This window comes from Artemia sp. Qi Xiang Cuo, chromosome 6 (assembly GCF_049724085.1).
Source record: "Artemia sp. Qi Xiang Cuo chromosome 6, ASM4972408v1, whole genome shotgun sequence".
Classification (NCBI taxonomy): domain Eukaryota; kingdom Metazoa; phylum Arthropoda; class Branchiopoda; order Anostraca; family Artemiidae; genus Artemia; species Artemia sp. Qi Xiang Cuo.
The window spans coordinates 59,046,706-59,064,867 of record NC_142799.1 but is presented as its reverse complement, the minus strand read 5'-3'; the positions used below and the strand labels follow the sequence as shown (position 1 = coordinate 59,064,867).

The window sequence follows — 18,162 nt, the reverse complement described above, 5'->3', positions numbered from 1 at the left end:
TTATCAATTAACTTTTCAAAGTTTTGTTTGGTTTCCATTTTCCATCTTATGCAAATGGAATCACTAAGAAACAGTGTCCTTTTAAAATACTAAAATTAAATTAAAAATTATAAATGTTTTATTCTGAGAAGCTGTTGGTTTCTTTCCTGTAAGCTTGATTAGTATTTTGAATTTCTTATATGCTTGACGACATAAAATGTACTGCTAAAAAAATATCGTAATATTTTTCCAGAGGTAAGGGGGCAAGTACTACTTGGACTTTTGTTTTACCGGGATTTGAATGGGAATGTCTTTCAGTTTCCTCTTCTGATTCTTTCGGTCAATGTCATAATGGTTCCTGGTGAGGGGAGTGGGGTCAGCAGGCGTCTTCCTGGTGGTTGCCCATCTATTAATCCACTGTTCATTTAACGTTATTTTTTATGACTATGAAATTCGGTTTCGGCCCTTTGGGCTTGTAATAGAAATTTTTTTAAATAAATTTCTCATCTTGCTAACGCAAAAAAAACAATGTAACAAACCTTATGTGCTTTAATGAAGTATAAAAAGGAAAAGATTCATATGTAGCCCTTTTCTTTTTTACTGTATTGTAATCAACAAAATTTATCTTGCAAAAAAGATTCCATTCAAGGGCAGCAACAATTCTCTACAGCGAGTGAAGATCATCGAAAGAAGACGAAACTGAAAAAGCGGTTTTAACCAGTAATTTACTGAAAGTTGTGAACAAAGTGCAAAGGCATAAACTACAGTTTAACTCTGGCGGTTCATGAAGGAAGATTAGAAAGAGCTAGAGAGTTTATCAATCCTCTCTTGCTCAAAAGATTCGGTAGAAGGATAAGTTTTACTTCTTGATGCTGTTAAGAATAGAAAAACACCAGTTACTAAATTAACTGTCATTATAAGAACCGTCAAACTAAACAAAGAGGTTAATGTCGCTGCTAAAAACGATGATAGGGGACCTCACTTTAAAATGTAATTCAACTTCAGAAAATTGAAATTGCTGAATTGCTTTCAAAGAGTTGAGCTGATGTTTATAAATTGTTGAACATCCTTTAAATTTTGGATCCTTATGAAAATAGTGTAAAAGATCCATAATTTAAAAGATCCTCGACAATATTTTACGCCACACTTTTATGTCCTGCCCTAGCCAAGCATGTTTTTTGTGCTTTCCTGGCAGGAATGTTATGTGAGTCATGTATTTTGTTATTAAATATAAATAAATGAAACTGAAACTTCATGATGCTGTTAATAACAAGCATGTTGATGTTAATTCTACAGACGATGACGGTACAAGTCTAATCTATGAAGCCTATATCCCCATCTATTATGGACCTTTATGTAAATCGTGTAAAAGATCCACAATTTAAAGGATGCTCAACAATTGGTAATTGTTTTGTCTCAGCTGCAAGATGAATTAAACTTGTACCATTATCATCTGTAGCATTAACATAAGCTCAATGTTCTAAAAATAACTCACTAATTTCAATTATTGTGAAGTAGAGTTCCCCGCATTAAGTTCAAGCATAAATATTAGCACCCTTGTGTAGAATTATTTTCATAGTTTAGATCTTTTATAGTTTCTATAACACTACTCATATCAATTGTAACAGTGATGTGAATAGCAGTATCAGAAGGCTTTTCGTTTCTACTTTTCTAATGGATCAGAAGGCTTTTCGTTTCTACTTTCCTAAAGGATCAGAAGGCTCTACTTTTAAAAAATCCACTTTCTAAAGTAATGTAGTAACTGATACTTGTCTGTTTTTAGCACCATCAAGAAGTAAAACTTATCCTTCTTCCGAATCTTTTGACGAAAGTGTGCGAGAGTATTGATTAACTCTCTAGTTCTTTCAAATCTTCCTTCATTAATCGCTGGAATTAGACTGTTGCTTATATCCCGATTGGCTAGCATAAGTACTTCAGGCCTTGTCCTCAATTTTAAAGGTATTGACTGTCTAAAACTGCTTCTTTAGCTTCATCTTCGTTCGATGATCCTCACTCGCGCTAGATTAATGCTAGTGCCCTTGAACGGATTTTTCGTTTCATGATAAATTTTGTTATTTATCATCTTGAAAAAAGAAAAACGACTATATACAAAACTTTTCTTTTCTATAGCTTGTTTTAACAAATCACTGAGAGATCTGAATTAGCTCAATTTTTAATATTACCTACAGCCTTCTGATACTGCTATAAAAAGAATTTGGGATATGGTATATTTTTTTTGTCTTTGGTACAGTTTTCATGCAATTTGTGGTAAATTTTGTTTTGTGGTGTTTGTAAAACTGAGTGTGACTCTAAAAACAAGAGAATTGTCTTGTCATTCATGATATAAAAGAAAAGATAGAAAAGAAAAGCTTTGTATATAGTCATTTTTCTTTATTCCAGATGATAACTAACAAAATTTATTTTGAAACGAGATTGAGCGTTTCAATATCTTAGGAGTATAACTAAAGAATTCCTTAATGTTTGAGAAGTATTTGATTTTTAAATGTTTTGATGCAGAAAGAAAATAGTTTGGAATATATTGTATTTTCAGTAAACCGCTTAAAAAAAACTCTAGCCGGCAAGGCATGAGAGGGGGGCACCCCCACATCTGTTTATGCCAATTTTAACTTGTTTAGTTTATTCATTTGTAGTAACATCTATCCGTGTTAAGCTTAACTATTTAAGTTCTGTTTAGTGTTCTTAGAAAACACTTTTTTTATGCATTAATTGGAGTAAAATTTCAGTTGTAGTAAAGATTTCCCGTGTAAGGCCTAAAATATTGGATTGCAATATGAACTGTGAGCAAAATTCAAAAATTCAACTAAATTTCAATCCTTGTTAATGCAAGGTTCAAATAAAAAGGTACTTAACCGCTTTATTTTATTGTAGCATAAATTTGTTTGTGACATATTCAAGAAAATGGTAACAATACGTCAAACACGTCTGCAGAAAGAAACAGGAAAATGTCAATCTCAATATCAAATAATTTGAATAAGTGCCTTGTTAAAATTGTGACAAGTTACTCCTTCTAGCAAACAACCTCAAATATCTTTCGTTTAATAGCCCCCTCTTTCACATACCTTTATTTCTTAAATTGAACTAGAAAAGATAATAGAGTACCTAAAAAAAGTACCCCTTTGCAATTTTTAGACTTCTGTCTCATATTTTAATGCATATACAGAAACTGAGGAATACCGTAAGCGCTAGAAATATCAGATTACTACTCCAATAGAGAAAAACGGAAATAAAAGATGGGTTTGATGGAATTCGACTAATCAAAACCTTGTTTCCAAAATGCACGTGTCTTTTGTAAGTTCCATTTCAAAACCCTTTATAAAAAAAACTCAAGGCGCTGTGATAAATTAAAGAATCGCCTCATGTCGTCAATTATATACCCTTTTAGTTTGTGCGGCAAACTGTTTAGAATCGATTACACAATTTTGCCATAACTTGTAGAGCTTGGATAAAAGATCCAAATAAATGACAGAAAGCTTAAACCCGACCCCCTGCTTTCCCAGAAATCCTAGCAAAACCCTTTAACTTGTCCCGTTTTGTGTCGAATATAGAGGTAGGCCTACTCCGATTTAAAGGAAACTTACATCATTAAAAAAGGTTAATTTCATTTTTCCGATTAAAGTGAGCAGAATTTTCTTTTTAAAGTTCAAAAAAGGGTACAAGGCCGTATTCAGGGGGTAGGGAGTTTGAACTCTCCCCCTAAAATGTTTTTCCGACTCGCAAAAATACAACAAAAATGAATATAAACAATTTTTTTATGCGTTTTTTTAATTTTCTTTTTACCCCCCCCCCCCCAAAAAAATCCTGGATACGGCCCTTTTAGGGTAGTCCTTATACGTATATTCTAGGAAACCAGCTTGGAAAACGTCAAAATCAGCTCAAAGGAAGTATCTGAGTAATTTTAAAGCTTTTGGAGTTCCTGTGGTACTACCCGCTTTGATTAAAAACCCAGCCTATACAGGGGAAGTATTATTCATGATGTGGGATCATAGAACAGACAACACTTTGCTTAGCAATTAGTATTGGTTAAATTTTTTCCATTTTTTCAAACTAACCTCTCGTTAGTCTCTTATCAGGACTAGAGAATCTTAATAAACGTCTAAATGTAATCCTGGTTGATTTTCAAAAAGCCTTTGATCTAATCAGTCATCTTGCTTTCTATGATTGGTGAGCATTCATAACTCCCAGCCGATAAATGATCAGGAAACAATTACATAGTTAAAACAATAGGCAACTGACCCGTGCGATTCTCCGATGTAATCTGAGTCAGTAGGCTATTGGATACTTACAAGAAAAGTATGCGTTTTTATTCCTGAAGGTGAGTATTTCTTATTATAGAGATTGGATACAGTCAGTAGGTTTCATTAAAAGTTGACGAATAGTGACCTGTTTTGTCTCACGGCTGGCGGGTCGATTTGGTATTTGTAGGCTTTTCTTGGAGGGGTGGGGGGTTGGAGTGACTATAGAAATTTACATTTAGGGGAAGGATCTAAACTATCTTTCTTCTCTGGTCCTCGCAAAACAATATGAACTTTTTTTTATGCCTGTTATCTTGTAGGCTTTGTTGGTAGCTATGGGATAACTGATAACCTTTCTCGTCAATTTACGCAGAGACTTTTTGAGTGAAAGTTAATTCATCTTTTTTATCCATTTTTTCTTGCACTAAATGAAGCACATGAAGGATTTCTGCAATATCCTGACGCATTACCACAAAGGACAACGCTCGGTCCTCTTCTTCCTAATCATGATAGGATAAAATAGGAAACAGGAAACAGATAGGATACAATAGTCTTAATAGTTTCATTTTCAACAGAGTTTATGTTGGATCAATTTTCAATGATTATTTTGCAGTTTCTTGTAACTTTTACGATTTCTTTCACCAATTATTATATCTTCGATTTCCCCTGAATAACTTTATAAAAATAACTTTTTACTTTGTTTTTATCATTTTTTTTTTTTTTTCAGGGTTAATCTTGTTTAAACTTGAAATATCTCTCCAAGAAACTTAAATAAGTTGTTTTTTGTTCTTTTTAAAACGTGCATTGATTTTTTGTTCTTCTTTTTTTTTTTTGCTTAATAATTGCTAAAGGGGCAAGTTATATTGCGACACGCCCTTTTCATAATTAATCCTACTCGAAATGTAAAACTTCGAAAAGTTACTGGAGATAAAGCTGTTTATTTTCACCGACTCAAGATTCATATGATAAAACAGATAGAATAAGAAGGGACGGGACCATGAGATCTAGGTGTGGCATGCGTGAGTGAATGAGACCCCATCAGTGGAGTTATATGCAAAGGCTAAGGAGCAGTGGGGAGAAGAATTGTATTTTAAGGCGGGGCTTCAAAAGAGACAGCTAAAGTTTATTATTTGTGTTAGGTCAGATGGGTTACCACTAGGCGGGAGAAGGAAGTATCTGGAAGGGGTTAGGCAAGCTTCTGGTCCTCACTTCTGTCCCATGTGCGGGACAGAGGAAGATTTGGTTCATTTTGTGGGGAAGTGTAGTGAATTCATAGATTTAAGAAAAGAATTGTTTGGGGTTGAGCTTTGCGAGAAAAATGAGATAACAAATTTATGAGCAAGGAAAGATATGGAAGGGGTAAAGAGACTCGGAAGGTTAGTGACGATGGGTATAGAACACAGTGAATTTTTTATGAAGATTAGGGATGAGGGTGATAGTTCACTAGCCTAGATTATACTTTGAACCAATTTAAGTTTGTATGAAAGTGTCTGTTTTTTTTGTGACCACGGCCCTTTGGGTTTTTGTGTCAATAAATTCTTCTAACAGTGGATCGATATCGACTCCTTGACTCCGATTCTTAGTAACTTTTGGCACTAGTCTATAGATTTTTGGACATCTGATCCAGCGGATTTTGTCCCTCAGACCAGAGGCAAACCTGTCTAAGAGACTGCTTTAAGCGAATACATTTAGAAAAAAAAAACAGCTTAAAATTAGCAGTTTAATTGAATTTTTCTGCGCAACAGAGTATAAAAATATCACAAACTTCGATTTACAAGAAAATATTAATTAAAAGTTTTGAAAAAAATTCTCTATACTTCAGACATGTCAGGGAGGTCTTCTCCTCGTCTAAACCTCTGACTGACTGTTTCGTCATCATCTTCCTCACAGGGGTCTCTCTTCCTCTTCCTAGCAATTTTCTCCTCCTCAGACGTATCTTCACCCTCTTCAGAATGATCACCAAGAGAATGATGTAGGCCCGTTTTATAGCCAGGTGGATGAATCCTCTAAATAAAAATAAACAAAAATAATAAGTAAAGCATTTAAAGAAGAATTAAAATTCGAAAGATTATCTATTCAACAAGGTATCAAATTAACAAAAGAATTACTAATTCTATACTTTCTAACCTTCGTCAACATTCATTTTCAATTCAATTTAATGCTTATTTCAACCATCTGGAGACGGTTGAATATTTAGATATTAATTTTAAATTATATATAGTTATCTGAACTCAGTTTAACATACAATATGAGTTTAGTATCTGAACTAAAAGGAACTAACTTATGAACCTAATCGGATTATCTTTTATACTGTACTGTGTTAGATTGCGTAATTAACTTGTCGATTTAATTGTGAGGGATTGTTCACTTTACACAAAGGGAGTTATTATTTAACATAGTGAATAATTTAGTTCCATAACTGAATATTTACTTTTGGTCAAGTAGCCTTGAATTAAGACTGATTAACAGTTCGTGAATCTTTAGTGTCTCGTCAGAATAAATGTCGGGAAAAAAGCAGCCTCCAAGGCCACCCCTCGAGAAGGATACTCCCACTAAAATCCTTGGCCAGTCGCCCTTCCTACCTACTTCAAAAACTCTTTCTAGAACCCCCCCCCCCCAACTACGCGGTCGAAAACAGTTAGCCACTTGTCTGGAATTCAGGCATTAGCCACAACTAACTCTAATGAAAGAGGTGAGACGCCTGGCAAAAAGAGGAAAAAGGATGAAACTCGTTCGCCAGTGATAGTGCAACCCCTTCCTTCAAGTGTCCTAGAAATTAGTGCTACGGATTACCCCAACTATTATACTGTCTCAATCAAGAAAATCAATGGCCAACCCTTTTCAAAAGATCGAATAATGCAAATTAGGAAAAATGTTTTCCTGATCGCCAAGGTAAATTTTAAACTTGTTATCAAGCAGGACAAGTCTATTGATATTTACTTTACGTCTTCTCGGGCGGCAGACCATGTCCTGTCAAAATCCAAAGAAATAATTCTTGATGGCTCGAAAATTTTAGCCACAAAAAAAAAATGTGGAAAAGTTACACAAGTATGTGCTTTATGGTGTTGATACCAGGGTAAAAGTGGAGGAAATACAAACCGAACTAATAGATTCTTCAGGCCCTCTCATAAATCCTTCAACTGCAATAAGGCTACGTTTCAACAAAGAAGGAGTCCTTTACCCAAGCCGTTCAATCCTCATTTCCTGCAAAGTTGAGCTAAACAGAGAAATATTCTTGTGCGGTATGTCCCTTTTTTATAAGATTTACAAGCCTAAGCCCCTACAATGATCTACTTGTCTGGCCCACGGCCACAGCAAAAAACATTGCCAACAGTCCCATCCGTCTTGCTATAAGTGTGAGAAAACAGGTCACGCAATTAGTGAATGCCCTGAGTCAGACCCTTTCTGCAGAAATTGTAACCGCAAGGGACACACAGCCCTCCAAAAACAATCTTACCCGGCTCACCAAAAGCGAGTTGTAATCCTTAGAACATCGGATAAAATGAACCTACCCTACTCAGAACTGCATCTTCCTATGTTTTTGAACCCATTATGCATATAGCAAACCTGTCAATGATCAATGGAGTCTTCCCAGAAATAGTTAAATCAGCAATTGTTATCCCGATTCATTAAAAAGGCGATCCGTCTGAGATAAGTAATTATCGTCCAATCTCACTTCTCCCAGTTATATCCAAAGTGCTCGAGAGAATTATCTTCCGACGTCTTTCTCCCTTTTTATTTGGGACTAATCCTTCAGATTCGTTGATTTCTTCTCATCAATATGGCTTCCGTACCAAATTTTCAACGGTTCATGCACTAATCGATGCCACACAGTTTATCCGTTCCCAACTTGACCTTAAAAATACTGTAATGGGCTTATTTCTGGATTTTTCTAAGGCCTTTGACATGGTTGATCAGTGTTTTATTAAGTAAACTCAAGAACATACTGATTCGTGGAATTCCTTTCTCATGGTTCGGCTCTTATCTCTCTGGTAGAGTACAGTGTGAGTCTGGGCGGCATGACCTCACATCCCCTACCTGTCCGGAAGGGCGTCCCGCAGGGCTCTGTTCTTGGTCCAATACTTTTTCTCCTTTATATTAATGATTTGGTTACAGGCCTGGGTCCATCAGTGCACCCAGTATTTTTTGCTGACGATAGCAACTTTTTCATCACCGGCCCTAATTTACCAACCTTCGTCACCTCGGCTCAAATCCTTCTGAATAGAGTACAGGAGTGGTGTCTCGTTAACCGCATGACCATTAACAGCAATAAAAGTCAGATTGTATTATTTCGAGTACCTTACAAAAAAATGAAGCTCAACAAGCACTTGACCTAAAATATTTCACCAATCTCCTCCTGCCGGTCGAAGTTGCCAAGTTTCATGGTGTCCACATAGACTCCTCCCTATTATTTGCAACTCATGTTTCCTACATCAGAGCCATAATCTTGCGACAGGTAAGTATAATTAATCTTCTGAAGAATTTTCTTCCTCCCGATATCCTTGTCACCCTTTGTTACTCTTTTATTTACCAACATATCTCAAACTGTGGATCTGTTTGGGGCAACACTTATCCTTCAGTTACCAATAAATTAAAATCTGCCAAAAACCGTGCCATCAAAGCATTTTTTCGGCTGCCCCGACTGTATCCCACCCAGGACTAGTTTTCCAATTTTGGTATTATCCCTTTTGAACAAATTATTAAAAAATTAAATTTATCCCTTGCATACTCCGCTTACCATAAAAACCTTCCTTCCCAATTATTATCTTAATTTAATTGCAATAATTTTGAAGGCCTATGTCTCCAGCCCTCCAACCGTTTCTTCATCGTTCTCAAGTGTGTCTGCAGTTTCGCCCATCAATCTCCCATTTATAAATCTATTCTTCAATGGAACACAATACCCTCCAATGTTGAGCTATCTACAAGTATTTGCATACTGTATAAAAATGTTACTAATGGAATATAATACCCTCCAGTATCGAGCTATCCACAAGTTTTCGCACACTGTATAACAATGTTACTAAAATTTGATATTGTAAATCTCTAAATTTTTAATCAATTTGCTTTAATTTACCCGTGTTTTCTCTTTTTTCTGTTTTTCTCTCTTGTTCATTTTCAATTTTTTGTTGTAATGGTCCTCAACAAGTTCGCTAACAGGATCCTTATTATTATTGGTGTTATGTTTAATTTTTTTATTCAATAAATTGAATTGAAAATAAATTGAATATCTATCTATTATATCATAATTTTTCTTTTGAAATTAGCTCATTTCTATTTTATGTTGGTTAGCAAAGGGTAGTGCCACATTTCTTTCTTTTTTAATTTTTTTTTCCCGGGTCTGTCGAGTCCTGCATCGCCTGATTTGAGTTGATTAATGGTCATAATTCCAATTCAGTTTTTTTTTATCCTTGAATGCATTTTTTTCTTTCTTCTCTCTCGCTTTATGGGATCAAGGAGCCCACCAGGGGCTTGTGTGTTTGATTTTATGTTTAAAGTTGTTGCAGATATGCTGTAAATAAACGAACTTGGACATGGAACACTACTTAAAAATATTAAATGCCCACATTTGTTATGAGCGTCTGATTAAAAGGGTCAGTACATACATCTTTGGACACGTAGTAAACTAACAAAAAGTAGAATATTTCGTCGTGCGTTCACAAAGTCACTTCTCATTGATGTTTTGACAGGAATATTCCAGTAGCTGCTGAAAGCCTAAAAGGCATTATGATATTTATTTTCATAGCAATTATGAAATGAATCCCCCTGGCTTTGTTGTACTTCATTGTTCTCAGCCATTACGCAAAAATGGTCATATTCTCACATTCGTTCATAACCGATTGGCTTTATAATCGTTATATAACCGATTATACCCGTTTATAACCGTTTTATAACGGTTTTATAATTGTTTTATAACCGACAGGTTTTATAATCATTTTGGCCTAAATCAGAATGGGAACTAGAAAATGCCAGTATCAATAGCATTCTGAGCGAATTCAAAATTAATGCATTTTTCAGCGTATGTCTAGGATAAGATAAGATATTTATTAAAAAAAAATGACTATCACAAGCCCCGAAGGGCCGAATTCGCATTTTGAGGTCACACAATAAAAAAAAAATATAAAAATAGCACAACAACTAAAAAACTGGCTAAACAATGCTAAAAACAACAATCAGAAAGGCAAAGACATTCATTAGTCTAAAAAAAAAGAAAAAATAAGAAAAGTGTCAAATGTAAGAAAGTTAAAAAGGCAAAAACTAAAATGAAACCAAAAAAAAAAAAAAAATGAGATAGCACGTGGCAGGCGGTGTCTGGCTGGGGAGTGTCTTTTGTGGAAAATTTTTTCCGTGACAGGGGTTATTATTGCATTTTTTGCAAAACGGTGGCACAGCGTTCCTCTCCTGTGCTCAAGAGTTTCCAGCTTGGCCTTTTTTAGAAGGTCTCCTTTATTCTTGACAAAAAAAGGAGACAAATGCCAGGTCCCCATGTTATAGCTCCGTAGGATAATCCTCTTCTGTCAAAACTGGCATATGCCTCTTCTTTACCTTCGTAACGGTACAAGATAAAACAATTCTGACTGCACCATTCCATTCTTCGTTCTGAATTTACCCGCGACACATTCCTAACTCATTTTCAACCAAAATGGCATACGTCGACCTTTTGATTATCACAGCCGAGCTTTTTAGAGTCTTCTGGATATGACGGACTGTGATGCTTGTAATGATAATATTATTACTGGTTGGATAGAGTTCTGTCCTAACGGGTTCTAAATCATAGCTTTTACATGAGATGATTAGAGATAGAACGTTCCTCCCCTTTATTACTTTACTTATTAGCCGTTCTGAAGCTGTCACCATGTAGCGCCTTTATACTAAGAAAAATATAACGGCATTCTGCTTTAACGCTAATAGTACATATTTTTAACTTTATTTACGTTACTCCCCAAAAATGAAGGATTCTGATTACAGTCATTCATTAATTAAAACAAGCAACTACACCAATTAAGACGATGTATTTGCTGTTAACATCACGTCGGTACACCAACGACTAGTATGTATAGAGAATCAAGCTAGTATATATACACCATCATGTGTATGAAGCTGTATCTGTTTATTTCGCAAAATTAAACTGCAATACTATTAAAGCTAGAGACGTGAAAAGGTTTCCATCTCTATACCTCTTTGAAAACAAACGTACAATTTCCCATGAAGTAAAACGACTAAACATCTTTTTTAAAATTGTTCTCTATTTTGAAAGTTTTTAGCAAACAAATTAATTCCTTGTTCATTTGATTTATGCATATCTTCTCAGATTTGATAAGAATAAACTTGGTTATGCTTAGATAACGGGTTGGGATGCTGTTTTAGCGGTTTTCGAGTTAAGTAAGAAAAGACTTATTGCTTAAAGTGAGCCATCATTAACTATAACAGGGTGGATTCCCCTTTTTGAGTAAAAAAGAACACAAAATGGAAGATTAAATTACCGGCTGTAGACATAAATAAGGCAACGACGAGAGACAAAACGGAAAATCATAAAATCTAACGAAGAAAAAAGGAGAAAAATTCGAGAAGTAAACGAAATACATTGAAATGGAGACACATTTAGAACACAACAATAAAACACTCATAATACATAACACGTAAACACTCATGATAAATAGTTCAGTTTTATTAAAGCTATGGCGACAAAATTATTTACCATCAAACAAGATAGTTAGGGGGAAAATTGATTCCATTTTCTCAAGACCGTCTGAGAAATCGATCGAATTGTTGATCCATGTTAACAGTAATTCAAATATCCCAAATTTTCTGATAATATACCTATTTTTGAACCGTACTGGGATTCCAAGGAGAAAAAAACCAGAAAAAGTACATACCGATACCCTTTGAAGTGCAAACATTGAATTATAAATTTTAGCAAGATTTTGTTTATCAAAACCACCTTTCCCTCTGACTAGCAGGCCATGATTTTTTCTAAGTTTTTCCAATACAGACGATAACCCCAACTCGCGCGTAGCTTTAGCTCTCGGACCGAAACAATGAGTAGCTAATTGGTCCTGTTATATTGGTGACGCATGTTTTTATTTTCATACCTTAAGGCAAGGCAATGGACAGCAGGTAAGATAGGTACGGACTGAGACAAACAACGGCCAAGACGGACTCTGGAGGAGTAGTGTCTTTTGCGGAAAATTTTCTCGGTGCGAGGGTTAAGTCCTGCGCTTTATTATGAAATAAACACAGTCTGATTCTTCTACATCATAGAATACATGCTTTAACCTCAAAAAGAATTATTCACAGGGCTCATTTTTGGGGTGTATTCAATATAATTCAAGTCTCCACTCAAAATGAAAGCTTGTCGAAAGCGACACACAATATTCAAGCAGAGAAGACAAACAAGGGAGGAATAAGTCTTTGAAGGGAAATGGTAGCATTGACCAGATGAAGGATGTTTCTGACGTGAGTATTTTAATTTAGGTTAGAGAAATAGCGACGTCCAATATTTTGAAGGACACTCTTACAATATCAAAAGGGATGAGGTGAAGAGAAAGTGGCGATGATCTAAAGAAACTAATTGACACAATCAACATTCAGATAAGTTGATCATCATGTGGTTTATAAGGTGGCCCATGGAACTTTATAGTTGAGCCTAAAATATAGGCTAAACATGATTGTTTAGCCATCTACAAATTCAACAATTGCAAAAAAAAATTGGGAGGTTGTTGAAAAAGACTGAAAATAATGAAATGATAGAGATAAAAATAAAGAAAACTGCATCTAAAACACAGATACAAATATACAAATAAATTAAAATCCCCCCTCCTTAACGAAGAAAGACATTTACCTTCATACACATCCTCTGTAGGACCAAACTCACTCTCATCTTCTAACTCATTAAAATTTTCCATTTTTTTTATCCATGGTGCCTCAGGGTCGTATTCTTCTTCTTCCTCTTCTCCCAAAAATTGTTCATCGCCAGCAAAGACTGATTCTTTGACTTCTTCTTCATCTAATACACTTTCTACTTCTGCTGACATTTCATCTAACATTTCCTGAGTAATAGAGACGGGCGGCTTTTCAACAGCTAAATTCTTTAACGAGCGCGAAGTTCCGGCTTCCTTGAATAAATTACGATAATATAAGGACAGATTAACAGTTAAATTAGAACAATTGGAAAACAATTTATGTAAATTATAGAAACAAATTAAAAATATTAGGCTAAAATAGGTAATTTAAGCATTGGAATGTTACCAACTCCTTCTGTCATAATATTTGGAGACAGCGCGACCTCAATTCTCTAACTAGAAATCATAACAAAAAAATTTGTAAAATGGAATCACTAAACTATTTTCAAAATCATAAAATCCCTCCAATTATGTTAAAAAGACAAAACAGACACAGTGGTGTTAGCCCACTATGTTTCACTAAGTCTATGTAAACTTCTAGAATAGCCTTCCGGACAGCAGTATGAGGTTTGAATCAGTTTCTTAATATAATTCACAGTTCAAAAGTATTTCCTTAGCCGAGATACAGGGTGAGGGGTTCCTCGTGAATATCAGAGTCTGTATGTATCCGTTTTCTTCTCTTTGTTCGGTAGTGTCAGTATTTTTATGCTGCTCATTATGAGAAATAATTAATTAAATGGGCCACTGCGCATAGGTTAGCTTCTACTAGTGGCCATATTTACTTAATTAATTAAAAACACCTTTTCCACAAAATTAGTTTTTCAAAGAAGAGTAAAGAACTCCATTAAGCGAGAAATGAGTAAAATTAAAATCAAATGATCTACCAAGCGTGAAACTACCACAAATCAGCATCGATAAATAAATGAAACCCAATACGAACAGAAATTACAATAATTAACCGATTCAAACTCAAAACGAGCAAAAATTAACGTAAGTTGGGCGCAAAAGCCCTATGCCTTCCCAAGGCAAGAACAAAATTTGCACTTTACTGAAAAAATACAAATGAATGTGCATTGTCAGTTTAATATACATATACTGAAATTTAGTAATCAAAATGTTAATATTATTTGATTTATTAAAGTTATAAAAGTAAAAACATTAGTAAAAACGAAGGAATAGGGGAAGGCAGTTTCACGCTTGGTAGATTATTTGATTTTATTTTTGCTCATTTTTGTTTAATGGAGTTCTTTACTTTTCTTTGAAAAATTAATTTTGTGCTGCCCGTGAATCAATATGCTGGTCACTGATCTACCCTGGATTCGCACATATACGATTATTTGTATGCAAACGCGATTATTCGGCCAGGTATACGAATATTGCAGCTGTGAGCGAATTTTGGTTAAAATAAATCCGATTTTTCAAAATATCGTACAAGTTCATGAATGTCAATTTCTCCGATAATTTGAATAAATAAATCAAATCAATAGACTGGGCAAGATCAAAATAGATATTGAAAAATTGATTTTGTCAGTTAGAAATCCTAGAAATCTATACTCTAAAGCAGATAAAGACCATGAGAATAGGTTGCTTGTAATGAAAGCAGTACAATAAAGTATCCGAAGAAGTTGGAGTTGAAGGTAAGAATAGTAGGTCAATTTAGATGAGTAGGCCTAATTTTAAAAATATAGGTCAGTTCGTTCTGCCTGGGTTCTGCCCAAAAAGTCCTTCAATGGACATTGCCGCTAAACATCTAAACTAGCATGGGGAACGGCAGTCAGTAAAGACACAATAATTTACCTTGCCCTTTTTTTACCAAGTAGTCAAAATTTCTGAAGTTGTAGTATAATCACTTTGTATTAAATTCATTTTAAACGACCAAAGTAGTCCAAAAAGGTATAAACGCCACGTTCGAGCTCTAAAACAAGGCTTGTCTATTCCTGAGAAAACCTTGATGATAAATTGTCGTAACAAAATGTAAAAGGGACCCAAGCGCTGTCTGCACTTTTGTCGTAACTAATTTAGCAGAAAAAAAAGCGGGCTAAAATGTTGTATCCATTTTTTGTTTGACGTAGAAAATCTTATCCAACACGACCAAAATTCTACCAACAACTCTCCCTGAAGAGAGACATTAAATTGGCGGTTCATTTGTTTTTCTATATACCATACGTACACCTCCACAAAAATCTGATTTTTTCAGTTTAGTTTTTCTCTGAATTTTAAAAAGTGCGGTTACAACATTCTTGCTTTCACAAGGTGATTTGTTTCGTATTTCCCAACTGCAAGAAGGACTCCCGGCCAACGGCAGAGCATCAGGATATCAGCAGATGAACTGCATGGACCTCATTGGTCCGAACGCAAAGTTTTTTTTTTAGCATTTGCCCTTATTAATTATGACCTTGTCTGCCCTTATCTTTACTGTTCTGTTTTTTCTTGTTCTTAGCTGTAAATTCTATTCTTAGATATTTTTTTTCTCTGGTCCTGGGTAATCATGTTACCTTAATCATATAAATTCTTTTTCTAATATTTCTCACTTAGATTTTTTTTTGTGGCTTAACAGTGTTTTGATAGAATACATAAAATACCTAAAAAAAAAAAATTCCCTGTGCTAAAGACTATATACCCATACAGAGAATTATAAAATGTTTTTCTTTTTCAACACCTGTTATTTATTAAAAAGTTTTGTTCATTCATCTTAAGAGGGTTACTTACAATTGAGGTTGTTCAAGGGCCTGGTCCTATCATTTGAACTTCTATCGTTTCTTCTGCGGCTGCCCTTTGCTTCTTTAAATCTCGTTTCTTGTGTGCTTCAATGGCGGACATCAAATCCTAAAATACACACACATACAAATATCTTTTGGCGATATTCGCGCATTTTCTCTTCTTGGGAGGAAAACGAGCAGAAGAGGGGAGGGCACCTGTTGCAACGGCCGTAGAGGTACCTGCCGAGTCCTTTGACTCTTAAACTGCGGGGAATAGGTAGCGGGGCTCTATGCTTCCCTCGTTTTCCTCGACATAAATGACCCGATGCAACGGCGCGAACGAGTGATTTGAAATTGAAATTGTACATATTACCCTGTTTTGTATATAAAAAGAAAAAGAGGGGCAGCTGCTTGTCACAAAAGCCGGTGTACCTGCCAAAAGCTGTCTCCTTTTAATTGCGGATAATTGGTGAGCAGTAACTTATTTTTCATTTTAATTATTCACAAACATTTCTCTGTTTAAACAATTAGCGTGAGACAATAAGCGACTGGTATGCTACATTAAGAAGCAAAAGGAACTACAACTTAGAGAGAAAACGTGATATAACAAACGTAATTGTACATATAAATATCCACCCAGGACCCTGATTGTACATATTCAAAAAATTTTAAATTTGAATTTTTAAAAATTTTACACATCTAGTCGGCCATCTGTCCCGAATATAGAAATATGGCGAGGAGAGTGACAAAAACACCCAGGACTCCTAATTTATGTCCTGTGTGCAACAAAATAGTGACCACGAATTCTATGCAATGCTGCGAGTGTGAGAAATACGTTCACTTAGCATGTAGTGACATGACAATAAAAAACAGACAGACTAATATAAAAAAAAGACTCAAGTGGTTTTGTCAGCCGTGCCGTTTCAAGCCCAAGAGCTTGACCCCAAGGGACGAATGCGAGATAATCAAACCCGTTGGACTTTCCAAGGTAAACAATAAGCATACCTCAAATCCTAATCCTGATGAAAAAACCTTGCCAACTCATGGCACATATTCAGAGAAAGACAACTCCGTAGGTGGCACCTGCTTAATTATTTTTTTCGTCGGAGCGCCATTTAGCAGCACTATTGATGCACTTGACTTGCCAATCAGCTCCTACAGATGCCGTTCGACAATCAACACAATAATCAACACGACTCTCCCTGCTATTCCCACGAGCCGGTCTTCCAAGATCTCAACAGTCAGTACCGATTCGTCCACAAATTCTTCTTGGCTGAAAAAAGTACTAGAGCCTTCCACTAGTCTAGGAAGCCACTCCTTATCATGGGATGAAGTAGTAACGACACCCTTTGAACTCTACAAGAAATAGGATCAGGTCCCAGCAGCATCTACACCCGTGAAACGGGATAATACAGAATCACTAACCTTAGATCTGATCGATGTTCTTTTAAAAAGAGTTCAAGATCGGAATCAAATCATAAATGAGCAAAAATTGTTGATTGCTCAACTTGGCACAACCAACGCAGCATATCAAGTCATCATAACCGACACTACAAAAATCCTACACAGCAACAACGATGCACAACAATGCAGTATTAGCTACAAGCTAGGAGAGGCCACGAAATCCCCCACGTCCTCAAGTGTGGGCACAATGACTGAACCGCTCGACCTTGTATTTACTAGAAAGGTTTCGGGAATTGTTCAGTCAGTAGCTCAGACCGAGTCACGTGAAGTAGAAAAACCCAAACTCAAATACCCTAATGACAAAAGAATTGTGCTTTTATTCCAAAAAAGGTCACTGTAAATGGGGATCAAAATGCCGACTAAGTCATGAAGAAATGCTGCCGCCGACCTGCCAAGATCACCTAACAAGTAGAGGTTGCCTCATTGCTTCGGGAAATTGCAAAGGGATCCATCCTGAAAAGTAAAAAAAATTCACGACAGGTGCTTGCAACAGGAGATTACGCTGCAATTACTAATCATGCAGATATCAAACCTACCCCAAATCCAAAAACTGACCAGCACGAAACAATATAAAAAAAACTGGAGACGTGCCCTAGACCACCACCACCCGGAAACGAAAGGATGAACCAAATGGAGGTCGTGAGTTTTCTACAGATTTGGCTCAGACACCAAAAGCAAGAACCCCTACCAGGGTTTTCTCCAACAACAAAATGGTTGGAGAAACACAAGAACACACCCCCACCAACCCGATCGAAAACAAAATCACAATCGAAGACGAAGCTGCTGGATCCCATCTCGTTCAACTTACCAGCCAAGAGATCCCCCTGGTCACAGCTTCTCAAACAGTCACCAATCGACGGGAACACC

The 18,162-nt window shown here is 35.8% G+C and overlaps 1 long non-coding RNA gene across 2 annotated transcripts; it reads right to left on the bottom strand.

The window, feature by feature from the left end:
• Positions 1 to 516: 516 nt before the first annotated feature.
• On the bottom strand, positions 517 to 13,339 carry LOC148951461 (uncharacterized). 2 transcript variants are annotated; one of them, XR_016141872.1, is made up of 2 exons: positions 13,072 to 13,339; positions 517 to 678 (listed from the first exon to the last, which is right to left on the bottom strand). It is a non-coding gene; the product is annotated as an uncharacterized LOC148951461 (long non-coding RNA). The 2 variants fall into 2 exon arrangements; XR_016141873.1 differs by lacking the exon at positions 517 to 678 and adding an exon at positions 5,945 to 6,238.
• Positions 13,340 to 18,162: the final 4,823 nt, after the last annotated feature.